This window comes from Lemur catta, chromosome 18 (assembly GCF_020740605.2).
Source record: "Lemur catta isolate mLemCat1 chromosome 18, mLemCat1.pri, whole genome shotgun sequence".
In the NCBI taxonomy this organism is placed as follows: domain Eukaryota; kingdom Metazoa; phylum Chordata; class Mammalia; order Primates; family Lemuridae; genus Lemur; species Lemur catta.
Window position 1 is genome coordinate 8982810 of NC_059145.1, and position 15543 is coordinate 8998352.

The 15543-nt window shown below is 40.9% G+C and overlaps 1 protein-coding gene across 17 annotated transcripts in view; it reads right to left on the reverse strand.

Annotated features, from left to right (window-relative positions):
• SETD5 (SET domain containing 5) overlaps positions 1-9302 on the reverse strand; it is a 92963-nt gene extending 83661 nt beyond the window's left edge. For 15 of the 17 annotated variants that reach the window (XM_045530872.1, XM_045530852.1, XM_045530862.1 and 12 more), the window contains exon 1: positions 8938-9273. The gene's annotated coding sequence lies outside the window, so the exon portion shown is untranslated. Of the gene's footprint in view, positions 1-8937 lie in introns of all 17 variants that reach the window. The other 2 variants (XM_045530866.1, XM_045530851.1) reach the window with 1 other exon arrangement.
• Positions 9303-15543: the final 6241 nt, after the last annotated feature.

A 15543-nucleotide genomic window follows, 5' to 3' on the forward strand; every position in this document is an offset into this window, starting at 1 on the left:
GGAAGAGTGGTACGGCTAACTGTAACTTCTGAGCTCTATGTGTTAGCATAATTTTCATTTTCTGGATTATTGTAATAGTAAACATCTGGTTTTAGTACTACTTACATAATGTACCACCAATAACGTGACTACCTGTTTAATCTGTGAATATTTTATGCTGCTTCATTTTTAAAGGTTTTCAAATAGTGGGTAAACTTTTTCAATGAAAGTAGCCCAAATATGAAAAAACAATTTAGTATAGACCCTACAATTTTTAGCCTCATCCTAATATGTGCACTGATATGTCAACCTACCCTTATTTTGTTCTATTACTAAGCTATGACATTAAAGTTCTATTTGCCAGAAATAAAACTAAATTTGCCTAGAAATAACAAATATTTAAAAAAGGACTTTTTAGACTTGCTCTTACATTTTTCTCAGATCTGTTACTTTTTTAAAAAAGGTATTCCACCTAATATTTTTCAAGCTGTGAGCATAAAGACATATTTACTTCCATGGCCATAGTAGTTTGCACGGTAGAAATTGGGAAAATAAAAATTTATGCATTCATAGAGCAATCTAAAGCTACATTCAGCATGTAATCAATCACACTGCCTCAAAAGCCCTTCTCTTTGTTCTGTTTCAGGAGGTTGAACTAAAATAAAATTTTGTCTTTTGAACTAGAAGTTTCTTTAAAATGAGTCCTTCAGATTCTATACCAAATGTTATAATAATAAATAACATTTATTTTTTTAATTAACCATATCTTACTGTGGCTCTTCCTTGTCAATCTGGTTTCTCTTATAAAACAAATCAACTCTCAACAGCCTACATTAATAAAGGAAAATGTAACAAATGCAGAAACAGTCTTATTGTCAACAGGTCCTTCCAGGTTCTTCCTCATAAGTAAAACCTTCCTTGGACACCAGGAATGCCCAAACAGTTGATTATTAACTGCAGATCATTCTCTTTCACAGAAACTGTGAAAGTACAAATTGTATATGTTGTGGCATGCACAGAGGTTGGTGGTAGGAAAAAGAATATTTAATATAGGCCAAAGACCATAACAAGACAGAAATAAAAAAAGCCATGGAGATGGGAAAAAAGATCCAACAACAAATAACTCCTTCATACAAAATGACAAATAACGGGTGCAAACATAAAAAACGAGATTCACTTTGACTTTTATTAAAATTAACATGTCAACATTATTAAATATGCTTACACAATACTGGGAACAGCCTAACCAGATCACAGTATCTAAGAATCATGAAATAATCGTCTTACTATATTCAGCAATGCACCCACCTTATTAGGTTACTGGGTTTTATTTGAGTCTTCAAATTTCAAGAATGTGGAGGGGAAATTCAGGAGATAAACAATAAAAATGATAAAAATAAAATTTCTCATTTTGGAACTGGTGAAGACTTGAAGAACATAAGCTGTGCAGCTTATAGAAAGAACTCTGAGGCATGAAAAATGTATTTCCAAACAGCTAATTAATTTCACTTTCACTAAGGTAAAGGGTTAATAAACATACACGAAAGTTTAATTTTTTAACCTTATTTTAGTCATAAACCTGAGTTACACAAATTTATAATTTCTGATACAAATTGCAAATATCATCTACAGTTAGAGATTCCACCTTTCTTCAAGCTAATAATACTCACGGTGGCATGTGGTGGTAATAATGATTGTGTGAACAATGAAAATTAAATATGCTTAAAACATTGCTGTCTTTAAGGCTAAGAATCTGAAATGGTTTATCAAGAAAGTGAAAAATACCAAAGTTATAAAATTTCTACCACTATACACTTTTAACAGGTCAAATTGCACTGTATTTAAGTACATATAAACAAACCCACAACCTAACCATAATAAAAATCAGATTAGACCATCCAATTTTCCCCCTTTGTCCTAGTTCCTTTTTTTTTCTGGGAAGAGGCGTTGCGGGATAATAATAGCAGGAAATAAGGTGGAGCAGCTGCACAGGCAAGATGAGGTACAGTGCTTGTGTTTCACCTCCACTGTAAGTCTACTGCTGGCTAGATCTTATTAAAAACGAGATTAGCTGTTTGGAGAGCCAAGAGTTATCAAAACCTTTGGAATCAAGATGTTGCCCCCTACTCTCTCACTTTTGCCAGGGACTTCTTAGGGCCTCTGGATAATTCAGGTAATAGGAGCAAAAAAGCCACGCTGAGCAGCTTTATAATTATTTGAGAAGGGGGAGAGTGCAAAGGATGTTTACTCTAATGCTAGCAATGTGTGTCTTAGCACATGTAGAGAAAACCGGTATGGAGAGGAGCTTGACTAGATGGTTTCTATTTTAGTCCCACAAATCTATGGAAATAATTCCATGTGAATGAATTATAAAGAGAAGCAATGACTACCCTAAATTTCTGTAGTGACATAAAATACAGCTCACTAAATTTTCTGTTTATGCTGTTGTATTTTACTGATGAGAAATGTCTAAGTAACAGCAATGATAATTAGTTACTCCAATTTCCTTTTCAGGTCAAAATACATCATTACTGCCAAGACCATTATACATAAAAATATGTTAAGTGGCAACATACCCAGTTTTCTCTTACAGAGGAAAATGACACAAAACTGGGTCAGGTTTGCTTAATATTACAATATGTATTAAAGTTGTTTTTTTGCTTACTTGTTAGGTTAAAACATCTCTTCTTTGCTAATCTCTAAGAAATTAGCATTCCAGTTTCCTATATTGTTTCATGCAGTATGGACAGAAGAAAAAATTTTAAGACTAGGTTAATAACATCACAATACAAGTAGAACATCAGCTAAAGCAACAGATGTGCTCTTGGAAAACTCAGTTCAAACCAATTATTTCTGAAAATCACCTTCTCTTAAGATAGATTAAGTATTTAAAAGAACCTCATCATACATTCCTTTATAAAGGAGGAATCCTTTTGCAATCCTATTAATTGCCATCTAATTTGTCCATGAACACAGTTGTTTAACTTGTTTTTAAAGAACTGGCACAAAGCATTTATTTTAAAAGTAACTAAAAATATTGTTGAGAATATTGATTCTTTTGCCTTTAAAGGGCCAGATAACACACAGATCTTCTTCCAACTCTATGATTCATATTAGGTCTAATAAACTGTATGCAACCACTTCACTTTCAGCTGGGAGCAGAGCACAAACGTATCAAATAGGTTGCTCCTAAACTAAAAGGTGGGGGAAGTAAGGTCCAGGGAATATCAGGTTCTCCAGGAAGTAGGGATGAAGCTGAAACCAAAAGTAGCCTTTCTTCACTTAGCATTTTATATGATGGTGACTCAACATATGAATGCTGTAAGGTGCTCTCTCTCTTACTGAAATAAAATTGGAGCTAACAAAATGCAACTATTTCACACAGGGAAATAAATGATTCTTCATGTTTTGGTTTAATCTCAACCCAAGTAAACACACTGTATATACTAAAATATGAGTTTTATTCAGACAGAATGTTCTTTTCCATTTCTTAATGAGAATTCAGCTGGCAGATGCACCAGAACTGGCCTACTCAGGAGGTGGACTTGTACTTAGGAGGGCAGAGGAGCATGGGATTTATTTTATTTTGACATATACAAAGCTTTATCTTTTAATTTTTCCTTCGAAGAGAGGATGTATCTTTATCACATATTCTGAAATATATCAAATTTGGGGTTAACAGTACATGCTTGGCACAAATTCAATAACTGAGTGGGAACTAAAAATGATTTCTTTAATTGTATGCCAAACTGAATAATCTCTCAGGGAAAAGAACCTCCCCCTCTTGCCTTTCCTACCTCCTGCCCCTCCCCCACTAACACTGCCTCCCCGCTGTGCAAAGAGCCCTTTGTCCTGCCCTGCACTTATCTAGCTGTTTGGCCATATTGACAGGCCTACTGAAGGCATAATAAGGGAGTCAGTCTGACATAAGCAGCTGGCAATTTGAAACAAAAATCTTCCTTCTCCACTCAGACCAAATCCTCCTGCAGAGGTCTTTGGCTCCTCCCATGCTTCTATCTATTTCTCAAACAGAGCAGCAAGAAATTCAGCATTTTCCCTCCACTAGGAAGCACAAATCAAAGCCTTGATCGCCCAGATAGAAACCAATTCTATATGAATTCCTATAGCCACTGCTTTTTTGTGATTCCTAGCATGGGCTAAAAAAAGCCAGCTCTGGGTGTGTATATGTAACTAAAGGGGCTAGGGAAAAGATTCTTATTATTTCAATTTGCCATCAAAGCTCTGGAAATCCTCACACTACAAGGAAGCCAGAAGAGCACAGAAGTGAAAGCAGCCCAACGAAAGCAACAGACATGCATCAGGCAAAACTGGCCAACAATCTTAGTGTTTTAAAAATACTAAGACATTATTTCAATATTCTAATAAGCAGAAAATTCCTTTTCCCCGTCTTCATATCAGACACTTAATGTGACCTTACATTAAGTAAGGTATCCCCTCAGGTATTCAGCAAACAAAATCAATATGATGGAAAACTGAGTGAGGCAGGATGGGATTACAAATTCTTAGCTCAGTGAGGACATATACAAAGTAGACTGAGACTCAGCTTCATTGTTCCTTTATTATAGCTCATAGTTCCTTCATCTAGTGTTAAGAGTTTAAACACATTTTGTCCGAGTAAGAGAATTCTCTAATATGATGCTAATAGCACCCCCCATGTTACTATCATTCACCCAATTTATACGTATATATATAAAATATATCACAGGGCAATTTTTATAAAACTGATTTAACAAAATATATACAGATAAGTGAAGGAAACAATATTCTTTTTGCCATTCATGTACTCCCCTGGCCATTCATGTACTCCCCTGAATTCTAACCACAAGAGAAATCAATCATTACATCAAACGAAAGGTTAAAATGCTATTTTATCACATTTTGGAATTTTTGACGATGAGGAATGCTACCAATCCCTATCCATCATAGGTACATTACACTTATTTTCTAAGGAGTGCCACTGAAAGGATGTTTTAAATCAAATTACAAATGACTACAAGTTGTATTACTAAATATGCATTATCTTACACATTTTGCAAAGTTTTATGTCTTAGACAAAATATATCTGTCAAGAAATTTCCGTTTCTGGACACCTGAAACACAATTTTTACAAATCAAATTCACTGCTAGGCCTTCTAATTTCAAATTAAACTGACAAATCACTGGAGTTAAACCAGAGTTCAACCAAAACTTATAAAAAAATTTTATTCTACTCATGATCCAGTTTTTCTGGTAAGATGTATCCAATAATCACTGACTGCTGTGCACTATGGCCTAATGTTTTATATGTTATCTCAGTACAAAACAAAAGTGGTTATCTGCACATCTGCATTCTGCACTTTATTTTCCCATCCAAAGGCAAAAATGGAATAGTCATTCTCCCTAGAAAGGCTAGAATAATTTCAGAAACTAAGCCCCTGGACACAAAACAGTATCAAAAGATTTTAAAAATTCCAAGCATATTAGTTTCCTATGAAAAGGACACTTATGATCCTTCAGAAAACGATTACATCAAGACTACAAAGGGTTCCAAACAAGAAATACAAGTGAAAAATAATACTTTATATGACAAAAGTTCATATTATATAATAATTTGAACCAAAAACATTTATACCTCAAACTATAAGGATGTCAAACAGCTAGTGCAAGTGAAATCCTATTTATCTGACATGGCATCTTATATACATAATAGTAAGAATTAGAACCACCTAAAATAGTAGGTTCTGTTTCACTGGTCTGCTTTTATCACTGGGAAATACATGTGAGCCACATTTGTGAATGACAAAACTCATTTCCATTCTTTTTGGTTCCCTGCCACAAATGCCAGAGTCATACTACAAATTATAGACGTTTGTAGGATTTAAGTACATTTACACAAAATTGAACAAATCAAAATTCTGAGGGAAAAAAGTATAGGATGCAGGAGTCTTGGGGGAAAGAAACAACACATGGGCATATGTTAAGTACTATATGTAAGTGGTGGTATATTTGGGTGGTGGTTCTCCTTTAGGTATTTCCATACTCAACAGACCTTTCTGCTTAATCAGAGATCATTCTGGGATTGCGGGGGAGGAGAGATGGCTCAGAGGGCATCTTCTCAGTATCCTGAACTAGACTTTGCATTTCTGCATATTCCTTCTGGTCTGTCCTACATTTCAGACGGATCACCGCCAAAGATACATCCTTGTGATGTCAGAAGACTATATCCAACGTATATATAATGGATTAATCTTGTAAGTCAAACTCCAAAGAAAATATCAAATCTGGAAAAGTCTATTGCTAATACAAAAATAACAAAGAAAATATTTATATTTAGACATCACTTCAAAAATGGTAACTCTTTAGAGTTTAATACTACAAGTTTAGTAAAACATTTAGCAAAATATCTATTCAATAAGGTAAATATGTCCTAATCATTGGAAAGAAGGAGATATACAACAAAAAAACCAAAATTGATTCACTGACTAAAGAGATGGTGGAAAACATGTCAGTTGCAGGGAAAAAAAACCAAAAAACTAATTTTCCCCCATCTGGTTCTCAGAAAGATTCTTAAATTCTTATTACTTTGGTTTTAAATGAATTCAAAAATTAAAACTCTAACGCAATTTTCAATCCTATCCAAGCACAAATCCCCAGGTAAAAACCAAAAACCTGCCAAAAAAACAAAAACAAAAACCAAACAAACAAAAAAAGAAAGTCTTTAACTATGATTCAGTTTCCAGATGCTGATATCCATAAATGGCTAGAAGGTTATGAATTGCTAATTCTCATCTCCCCACCAATAAAAGGCAAACCAGCTCAGCAGTGAAAATTCCCAGGAAAGCAAGGTTTCTTCTTAGTCCTAAAGCAGCCATCGCCTAAGTGCAGCTCCCTGCAGCCAACAGCATTAATGGACGCTGCACTGCTGTCCTTCCCTGGAGACAGAAGCCAGCACTACTCAAGCTTCTCACGTAGCAACCAGAGCTCCAGAGCCAGCAGCTGCTGCTGCCTTGTATACTCACCCCTGTGATCCAACGCAAAGGAACAACCTTCTTTTTACCCCACCCCCACTCCTTACACACTTTTTTTTTTTTGGACCAGCGCTCCATGCCAGAAGGGCTGGAATTATGCTTTTAGAAAGAAACAATCCTAAGGTCACCCTTTTAAACTAAGATCGTTTATTAGAAAAGCCAACATTTACCAAATTCCAAATAACCATTTTAATTAAGCCAGCAATTCAGGAGTGAAGAATAAGCTTTGGTGTTTAGAAGGCCAATTTTCCAAGCACTCTGCAGTCGAATTTAAATTTGCAGCTAGAAACTAAGCCTTGTGTCATGCCCTACCAAAGGACATAATTCATTTTTCTACACATAATGACAGTCTGAGTAAACCTTAAAGACTCTAATCCCATAACGGGCCACAATTTTTGGCTACAGAAAAAAAACTAATGATCCTCCTGAGAAAACTGGAAGAAATCCAATTAAAAAAAAAAATGTCCTGTGTCCTCCAAGAAAAACCTCCGATTATGTATTCTCTGCTTTAGTCCTAGCTCAGATTCCACAAATCGAAAATTACCACTTACAACTTTTCTCACAGAAAACTAAAAACATTAGTAATATAAAATTAACCATCAAAAATAATTTTTTTCAAATAGAGAGTACAAACTCTCTATTTTGAAAAGCTGAGAACACTCAACTCAGCTGAATCCTGCCCAATCAAAAGTATAGGTATGTAACATCTGCCCAACAAAAAAATGTAAATATGACCTTGGTCACAAATATGTCATCTAAAAACAACTTGTTTAATCAAGTGATGAAAAAAATTAGTACAGAACTTGGAGATTCTTTCAGTGGTAAGAGCAACAAGGAAAACTGGAGAAATGAACTTAAGTACAGACAAAGCCCAGCAGAACCCAGAGCTCTGGGCAAGAAATGAGTACTGGCGAACACATTGCACAAGTAACATGAGAAAGCAGAAAATGCAGGTCATACACGCACCCCTGACCCAGACCAGCAGAGCTGGCTGCAGTATCACTATCCAAGAGAAAGACCATTTATGCCTAAGAAGTAAGACAAGCAAAGGAGCTCTATAGAATAAATTAGCATAGAAGGGGTTTTCCCAACAGTTAAACTTTCCCTATCACGCGATTTACCTACTGAAACCAGGGCTTTCTCCCACCATTCACTTCATACCCCTGGCTTGCACGCAGAAGGAAAGAATTCATAAAGGGTAAAATTTTCTGCCTTTAAAGACGTTCTCAAAAGCTCGCTCTCCACGCCCAAGGCAAAGAAAACGACACAATCTGGCTCAACTCCAGCCTCGAACCCCACAAATGCAGTGGGGCTATCTCAGACACACTGGGGCACACGCCACGGGGAGCCCAAGAATGTGAGGTGGGGGTGGCGAAGGTAGCGTCTTTAATGTGGGAAAGGAAGCAGCCATCTGAGATGGGAACCCAAGAACGAGAGGGAAGGCGCCAAGGATGATCATGGAGGGGAGATCGCGGGCCCCAGAGCGATCAGAGTTGTCTGTCACAAGGCCGCGAGAACGGGGGTGGGGAGTGGGGGATCGAGGAGAGAAAAAAAAGTATGCCTGTGTATTTTGAGACGAGGGCTGCGAGAGGCCTATTCTCAAGTAAAAGGTAAACGTGAAGGAAGCAGTTCCCAGGAAAAGAGGTGAAGAGGCGTGGGGGGAGGGGAAGCGTCCTGACCCAGGAAAGATATGAAAAGGGTAGTGGGCTAGACTAGATTACAGAGGACCTCTCCCCCTGGGAAAGAGAGGTGCAACGCTGTGTGGGGGGTGGCGAGGGGGATGAGAAGGGGCAGCATCCTCCTACTAAGAGCCTGGGGAGGGCCAGGCCCGCGACCCAAGGAGAGCGAGCGCGGGGAGACGGAGGAGGTGACCCTTCCCTCCCCCGTGGCCCGATCGTGAGGGTCGGTTTCTTTTCTGTCGGACCCTTACCTTGTCCCAGGCGCTGCCGGGGCCTGGGCCCGGGCTGCGGCGCGCGGCCCTCCCGGGAGGCGGCAGGACTCGAGTTAGGCCCAACGCGGCGCCACGGCGTTTCCTGGCCGGGAATGGCCCGTACCCGTGAGGTGGGGGTGGGGGGCAGAAAGGCGGAGCGAGCCAAAGGCGGGGAGGGGGAAGGGCCAAGGGAAAGAGGGGGGCCGGCACTACAGTGTTGGCGGACTGGCGGGACTGGGGCTGCGTGAGTCTCTCAGCGCAGGCGGGCGGCGGCCGCCCCTCCCCCGGCGGCGGCAGCGGCGGCGGCGGCGGCGGCGGCGGCGGCGGCAGCTCACTCAGCCCGCTGCCCGAGCGGAAACGCCACTGACCGCACGGGGATTCCCAGCGCCGGCGCCAGGGGCACCCGGGACACGCCCCCTCCCGCCGCGCCATTGGCCTCTCCACCCACCGCCCCGCACCCATTGGCCAGCTCGCCGCCAATCAACGGAAACCGCCGGGGCTGCCCAGAGAAGAGGCTGTGCTCTGGCTCTCCGGCTCCTCAGAGAGCTTCGGCTAGGTAGGGGAGCGGAACTCTGGTGGGAGGGAGGTCCGGTGGATTGGGGGGGATGGGTGGCTGAGGGGACCGACTCGTAGCTGGGGGGATTGCCTTGTCCTGCGGGAAGTCGGGAACATAACGTTTGTTACGCTGGAAGGGAAAGGGGTGATCGGATGCAGGACGGAGCGAGGCCCGCCCTGCGGCAACCGGAGGGGGAGGGAGAAAGGAGCGGAAAATGCTCGAAACCGGACGGAGCCATTGCTCCCGCACAGGGAGGAGCGCTTCCGGCTCATGTCTTGTCGCTGATTGGCCGCTTCTCCTCCCGCCGAGTGTGAAAACACAAATGGCGTGTTTTGGTTGGAGTAAAGCGTCTGTCAGTTACAGCCTCGGGCGTGCGCAGCCGCCTAGCGACTCTCGCAGTGCCCCCTGGGTGGAGCGGGTAGGTAGGTGGGGTGGGGAGAGCTGGACGTGCGGGCGCGGTCCGCCTTCCGCGGGTGAGGTGGGGGAGGGGAGGGTCAGTGAAAGTAGCTCCTGCGCGGGCGTTCTCCCACCCTCCCCTTCCTTCGGGGGAGTTGGTTTACCCGCCGCCTGCTCGGCTTCGGCATCTGATTGGCTGCTGAAGCCGGGGAACCGGGCCCTTGCTATTGGCTCGAGTCCCAAACGAGCGAAACCACTGTGCGGGTCGGCGGGGGTGGCGGGGAAGCCGTCGTTGGTACGGTCCTCCCCAAGGCCTAGCGCCGCAGTGTCTGGCCTAGCGCCCCTGCGCAACGTGGCAGGAAGCGCGCGCTGGAGGCGGGGGCGGGCTGCAGGCCGGGACTTCTGGGTGGTGGCTGTCGCGGCTCCGCCCCGAGCACCCGTCGCCAGAAGGGCGAGACAAGCCCGACCTGCTACGAGCACCCATGGGGGCGGGGGTCTGTCCGGCTGGTTTTGGGGGCGGGAGGCGCTTGGTCTCGTTAGATCGGCGTGAGCTGCAATCTTGTGGGAGCTGACTCGGAGGAGGCGGAAGAAGGCCACACCCTTCTGGGCAGGGGGAGGGGACTGCCGCAATACCTTTAAGGGAGTTCTCTGCTGCCTGCAGTCTTCTAAGGACCGCCCTGGGCCTAGAAGAATCCCTCCCCCCCCATCTCGTCGACTCGCTTCTCGATTGTGGGCGGGATTCTTTTGCCAAGGCTTAAGGGGTAACCTGGTGCCTGGGCGTTGTCCTGCAGAGGAGTTGAGCAGGTGTAAGATTTGAGTCCAATTTCTGTATTTCCACGGACATGAGGTTGTGTCAGGAAGTAATTATATTGGGATGGAGGAGGGAAATGGTGTCTGGTCATTCACCTGGGGCTGATTTTATGCATCAAGACTGCAGCTTATTACTACTTAAGATAATTTTTGCTAGAGATGTAGATAAATTAAGGCATACTCACCCCATTTGAGACCCTAAAATTTTAACCTTTGCTTGGGAACCCAGTGCTTCCTTCTCTTCCTCCACCTCCCTCTCTGCTCCTTTCTCCCTCTGCATCCCTAGCAGGCATGTTAGCAATCTCACTCACACTTTGGTCCCATTTTCCATTTGTTGTACTTGCTCATCCAATCCTTAGACATACCACTGGCTTTCTCTCTCTCCTGATCTTGGGTAACCTGGTGAGTCATGAAACCAGACAGATTGGTTCCACCACAAATTAAGACTTGAGCTGGGCATCACTCAGCAATGCTTTTATTCCTCCTGATACACTTTATTGAATGTTTACCTAGGCTTTCGTTCTATCCTTTTTCCTCGGCTGGGATTCTATCCCCTGACTTTATTCGCAGTCTGGATGACCTTGGCTACTGCTGTATTGAGAATTGGACCCGAGGTTCAGCAACATCTCCTTTTCTCCTCCTTTGAATACCTGTCAGTCTATTCCTGTATTTTTATTCTCACCAGTTAGTAACTGAGCTCAGATGACTGATAATAGCCTCCAAACCGCTGTCTCTGTCTCCAGTATCATTTTCCCATCCGTCTTAACATCTTTCCAGGACAGTTGTCCCAAAGGAGAGATAGAGTGTGAAAGTGACAGATGAAACTCCATTACTGGTTCCTTAGTGTTTACAGGATGAATTCTGTCAAGAATGTGATACACAAGGTTGCTTGATCAACAGCTTTTCTGAGGGGTGACTCTTCCACATAGACACACACAAACATCTCTACTCCAGTCACATGGAATTAATTGCTCTTTACCTAAATCACGGAGACATCATCATATATCTTTGTAGGATGATTCCTTCTGGAATGGTACCCCTGCTGTTGCTTACTCTTCAAGACAACATTCAAATGTCATCTCCCTCTCTGATCTTGCCTTCCATGATCTATTGTCTATGAGCTCCCTGTATAAAAAGTTGGCAGTGCTTTCTCCTGGCTGCTTAGCAATTTGTATTTGCTTGAATCATAGCGTTTCTCAAATTGCCATTGCTGGCTTAGATAATCTTAACTATTCTGAGCTTCTTGGGGGCATAGTTTCTGATTGAGTCTTGTACTACTAAGCTCTTAGTATATGCCTTGATGTCTAGCCAACCCTAAATAAAATGGAGTGAACAACATGTAAATGTCTTTAAGATTTGTATTTTATTCATTTTGACATTTGGAAAAGTGGCTGATGTGACTAAAGAACTGAATTTTAAATTTAATTTAAATTGCCACTGGACAGTGTAGTTACAGCCACAAACTTGTGTTTGTGTTGTGGATTACAAAATACACACACATTGGTTGTTTTTTCTTTATACTCTTTATAGCAGTAAGGACATAGTAGTTGAACTTCTCTGGCTCATTGACTTATATTTTTTAACTACTTGTTTTTATGCTTAGCTGTATATAGCTAAAAGCTAAATCCCACAAACCATTACTAAAGATGAACCTGCCTTGGACAGCAGTGTGTTGAAAAAGCTAGTGTTGATTAGTTTGGATTTCTTTAAAATGCATAATGAATTTTAGGAAGTGGGATTTCATTAAACCATCATGAAAGCTGCATAATCAAAAGCCACAGAAGTTATAATGTGGCAACTCCAGGTTTATTAAAAAAAAAAAAAAAAGCCACAGAAGTTCAATGAGAAAGGACTGTATCTGTTGTTAACCAAACCCTAAATTTCAGTTCTACGAGTTTTCATTTTGGGGGAAAACTTCATCATATGTTGAGTTACAGAAAGTGATCACGAAGTAAATTTTATCCCGAGGCAATATAAATTAATTTATATAATAAATATTAGGGGTAAGTTTTTTAACTTAAGTTTCTCCTTAGAATATGAGACCCTTAGGTCAGTGGTCTTCAAAACTTTGGTGTGCACAGAGACAGTTACCTTGTTATTTAATGCAGACTCCCATTCCACCCAGAGATTCTGGACTCAGTTGGGGAAAGGAGGACTCTACAGGGCAGGCACTAAAATTTGGTATCTCTTCAATTCTTCATTTGCTTACTTGCAAATAGAGCTCCAGGGCTTTGTTGTGCCTATTTACTTGACAAATGATTACAACTTCAGAGGAACACTCTTCAGAGATATGTGTGTTCCTTCTACTTTATCCCTCAGTTTTTCCTCACTGAAGTGTTTTTTGCCTTCAAAAAAACTGACTGGGAAACATTTTGAAAGGCAAAGAGGAGTAGTAATTAGTGTTTTTGGAAATATGCAGGTCAGGTGGTTTTTCTTTTAAAAGGAATGTTAGATTATTCCAAATACTGTTTTTGTTGTTTTTTTTTTAACAAGAAAGGTTCCCCTCATTTTTCATGCGTTTCTCCTGCTAAATTGCATTCCTTAAGGATACAGCAATTTATTTTTGATTCCCCAGTGCCTAAGCACAGATCTGGGAACTCTTAGTTTTGTTGATTTATATGTGAAATTGGTTCTCAAGTAATAGTTAAGCCCACAAAGCCATAGAAACAAGGCTCCTTTAATGGAGAAACTTTAGGGTTATACCTATGTCTACTAATGTTCTGTTCATAGAGGAAACCGATGCCTCATGGTCTCTGAATACAAGTATCCACCATTCAGTTCTTCCTTAGGTTTCCTGTGCTAATTGTTGCAGTTATCCTCTTCCTGTGCCTTACTTCCTTGAGCTTTTTGTTTGTCTGAATGAACCAGCTGTTTCCTTTTGAAGTAGTTCCATATTATTTCCTATACTTATGAGACAAAAATTTATTAAGTGTGTTAAACACTTAATTGAGAAAGTTGATGAAAGTTTTGTGAGGGCTTGTGATTTTTTTTTTTTTTTTTTTTAGATTTGCAAAACTTGAACTATATGTTTTCTTTCATATATTTTTTGTGAATGTAGGTTTGGTGTAATTGCATAAATATGGTTTGCAGCTGTTAATCCAAATGGTGGGGATCAACATCACAAGAGTAAGACTATTTGTCTTTAGGCTGATATTAATTGTAGAGCACCTTGTTAGATCACAAATACAGGAGTCTGGTACTTGACTTTACAGGTTGAGAACTTTTGATTTTGTTAATTTACCTAGTGGCATACTGGTTTGTTTTAGATGACATACTTCTAGAAATTTTTTGTCCTTGTACATGACTGCCTGTTCTTGATAGATTGGGTAAGAAAATTGGATTACTAGAGAACTGTTAACATTGAATCAAATATTTAGGTTTATTTGATCGAGGCCAGGGTTAAACCTGATGAATTATTCCTGCTCTGTTATAGAGTATACCTTCTTGATAACAAGAAAGACTATTAATATTTCTGCCTCTCTGAGTTTATCTCAGTAATAATTGCATTAAGTAATCCTGTTTCCAGCCTTTTTCCTAGAGTTCACAGTCATCACTGACCTTTTGTTTGTTCTGATACTTTGTCACTCTTTGTTTTCTAGTTTTAAGGGTTTTTGTTTTGTTTTTTTCTTTTTTTTTTTTTGAGACAAGAGTTTCACTCTTGCCTGGGCTAGAGTGAGTGCCGTGGCGTCAGCCTAGCTCACAGCAATCTCAAACTCCTGGGCTCAAGCGATCCTCCTGCCTCAGCCTCCCAAGTAGCTGGGACTACAGGCATGCGCCACCGTGCCCAGCTAATTTTTTCTATATACATATTTTAGTTGGCCAGATAATTTCTTTCTATTTCTAGTAGAGACAGGGTCTCGCTCTTGCTCAGGCCGGTCTCAAACTCCCGACCTTGAGCGATCCACCCGCCTCGGCCTCCCAGAGTGCTAGGATTACAGGCATGAGCCACCGCGCCCAGCCTGTTTTTTCTTTGTTAAATGGGTTTAAGATTGGCTGTAATTGCTGACAGCATTAACGCATTTTCAGGTCATGTTTATAGATTTGGCTACATTTTATCACCTAACTAATCCCAACTCTAGTGTATGGATTCTGGTCAACTCAGTCAACAGTCTTCACAGGTTTTCCTCTTTTCACTGACCTTGGTTTAAAGTCTTACCCCAGACTTTGTGGTATTGCTTATTATGACAATGACAACATATTCTAGTGTATACTATAGGCAAAAGCTAATGGATAGGTAGAAGAAATGAACTAATTATAGTCATTGAGTGCCTTTTGTGTACAAAGTACTGTAGATGTGGTAGAAATAGCAAGAACTAGAATTAGAAGTGGTGCCTGAATTGCTACAATATCTTGATAAAACTTGAATGGATGAGGAGTTACTTCTTAAAAGTGAGCAAAGAAAGTGGTTTCTTTAGATGGAATCTACTCCTGGTCAAGATGCTGTGAACATTGCTAAAATGACAACAAAGGATTTAGAATATTACATAGACTTAGTTAATAAACTACTAGCAGGGTTTAGAGGGCTGACTCTAATTTTGAAAGAAGTTCTGTCATGCTACAGAGAAGTCTTTTGTGAAAGGAAGTCAATTGATAGGGCAAACTTCATTGTCTTAAGAAATTGCCACCGACATACTGACCTGAGTCAGCAAGCAGCCGTCAACATTGAGGGAAGACATTCCACCAGCAAAAAGATTGTGGCTTGCAGAAAACTCAGGTGGTGGTTAGCATTTTTTAGCAATAAGGTATTTTTCAGCAATAAGGTATTTTTCAATTAGACATAATGCAGTTGCACACTTAATAGACTACAGTACAGTGTAGCCATACTTTTGTGTGCATTGAGAAAC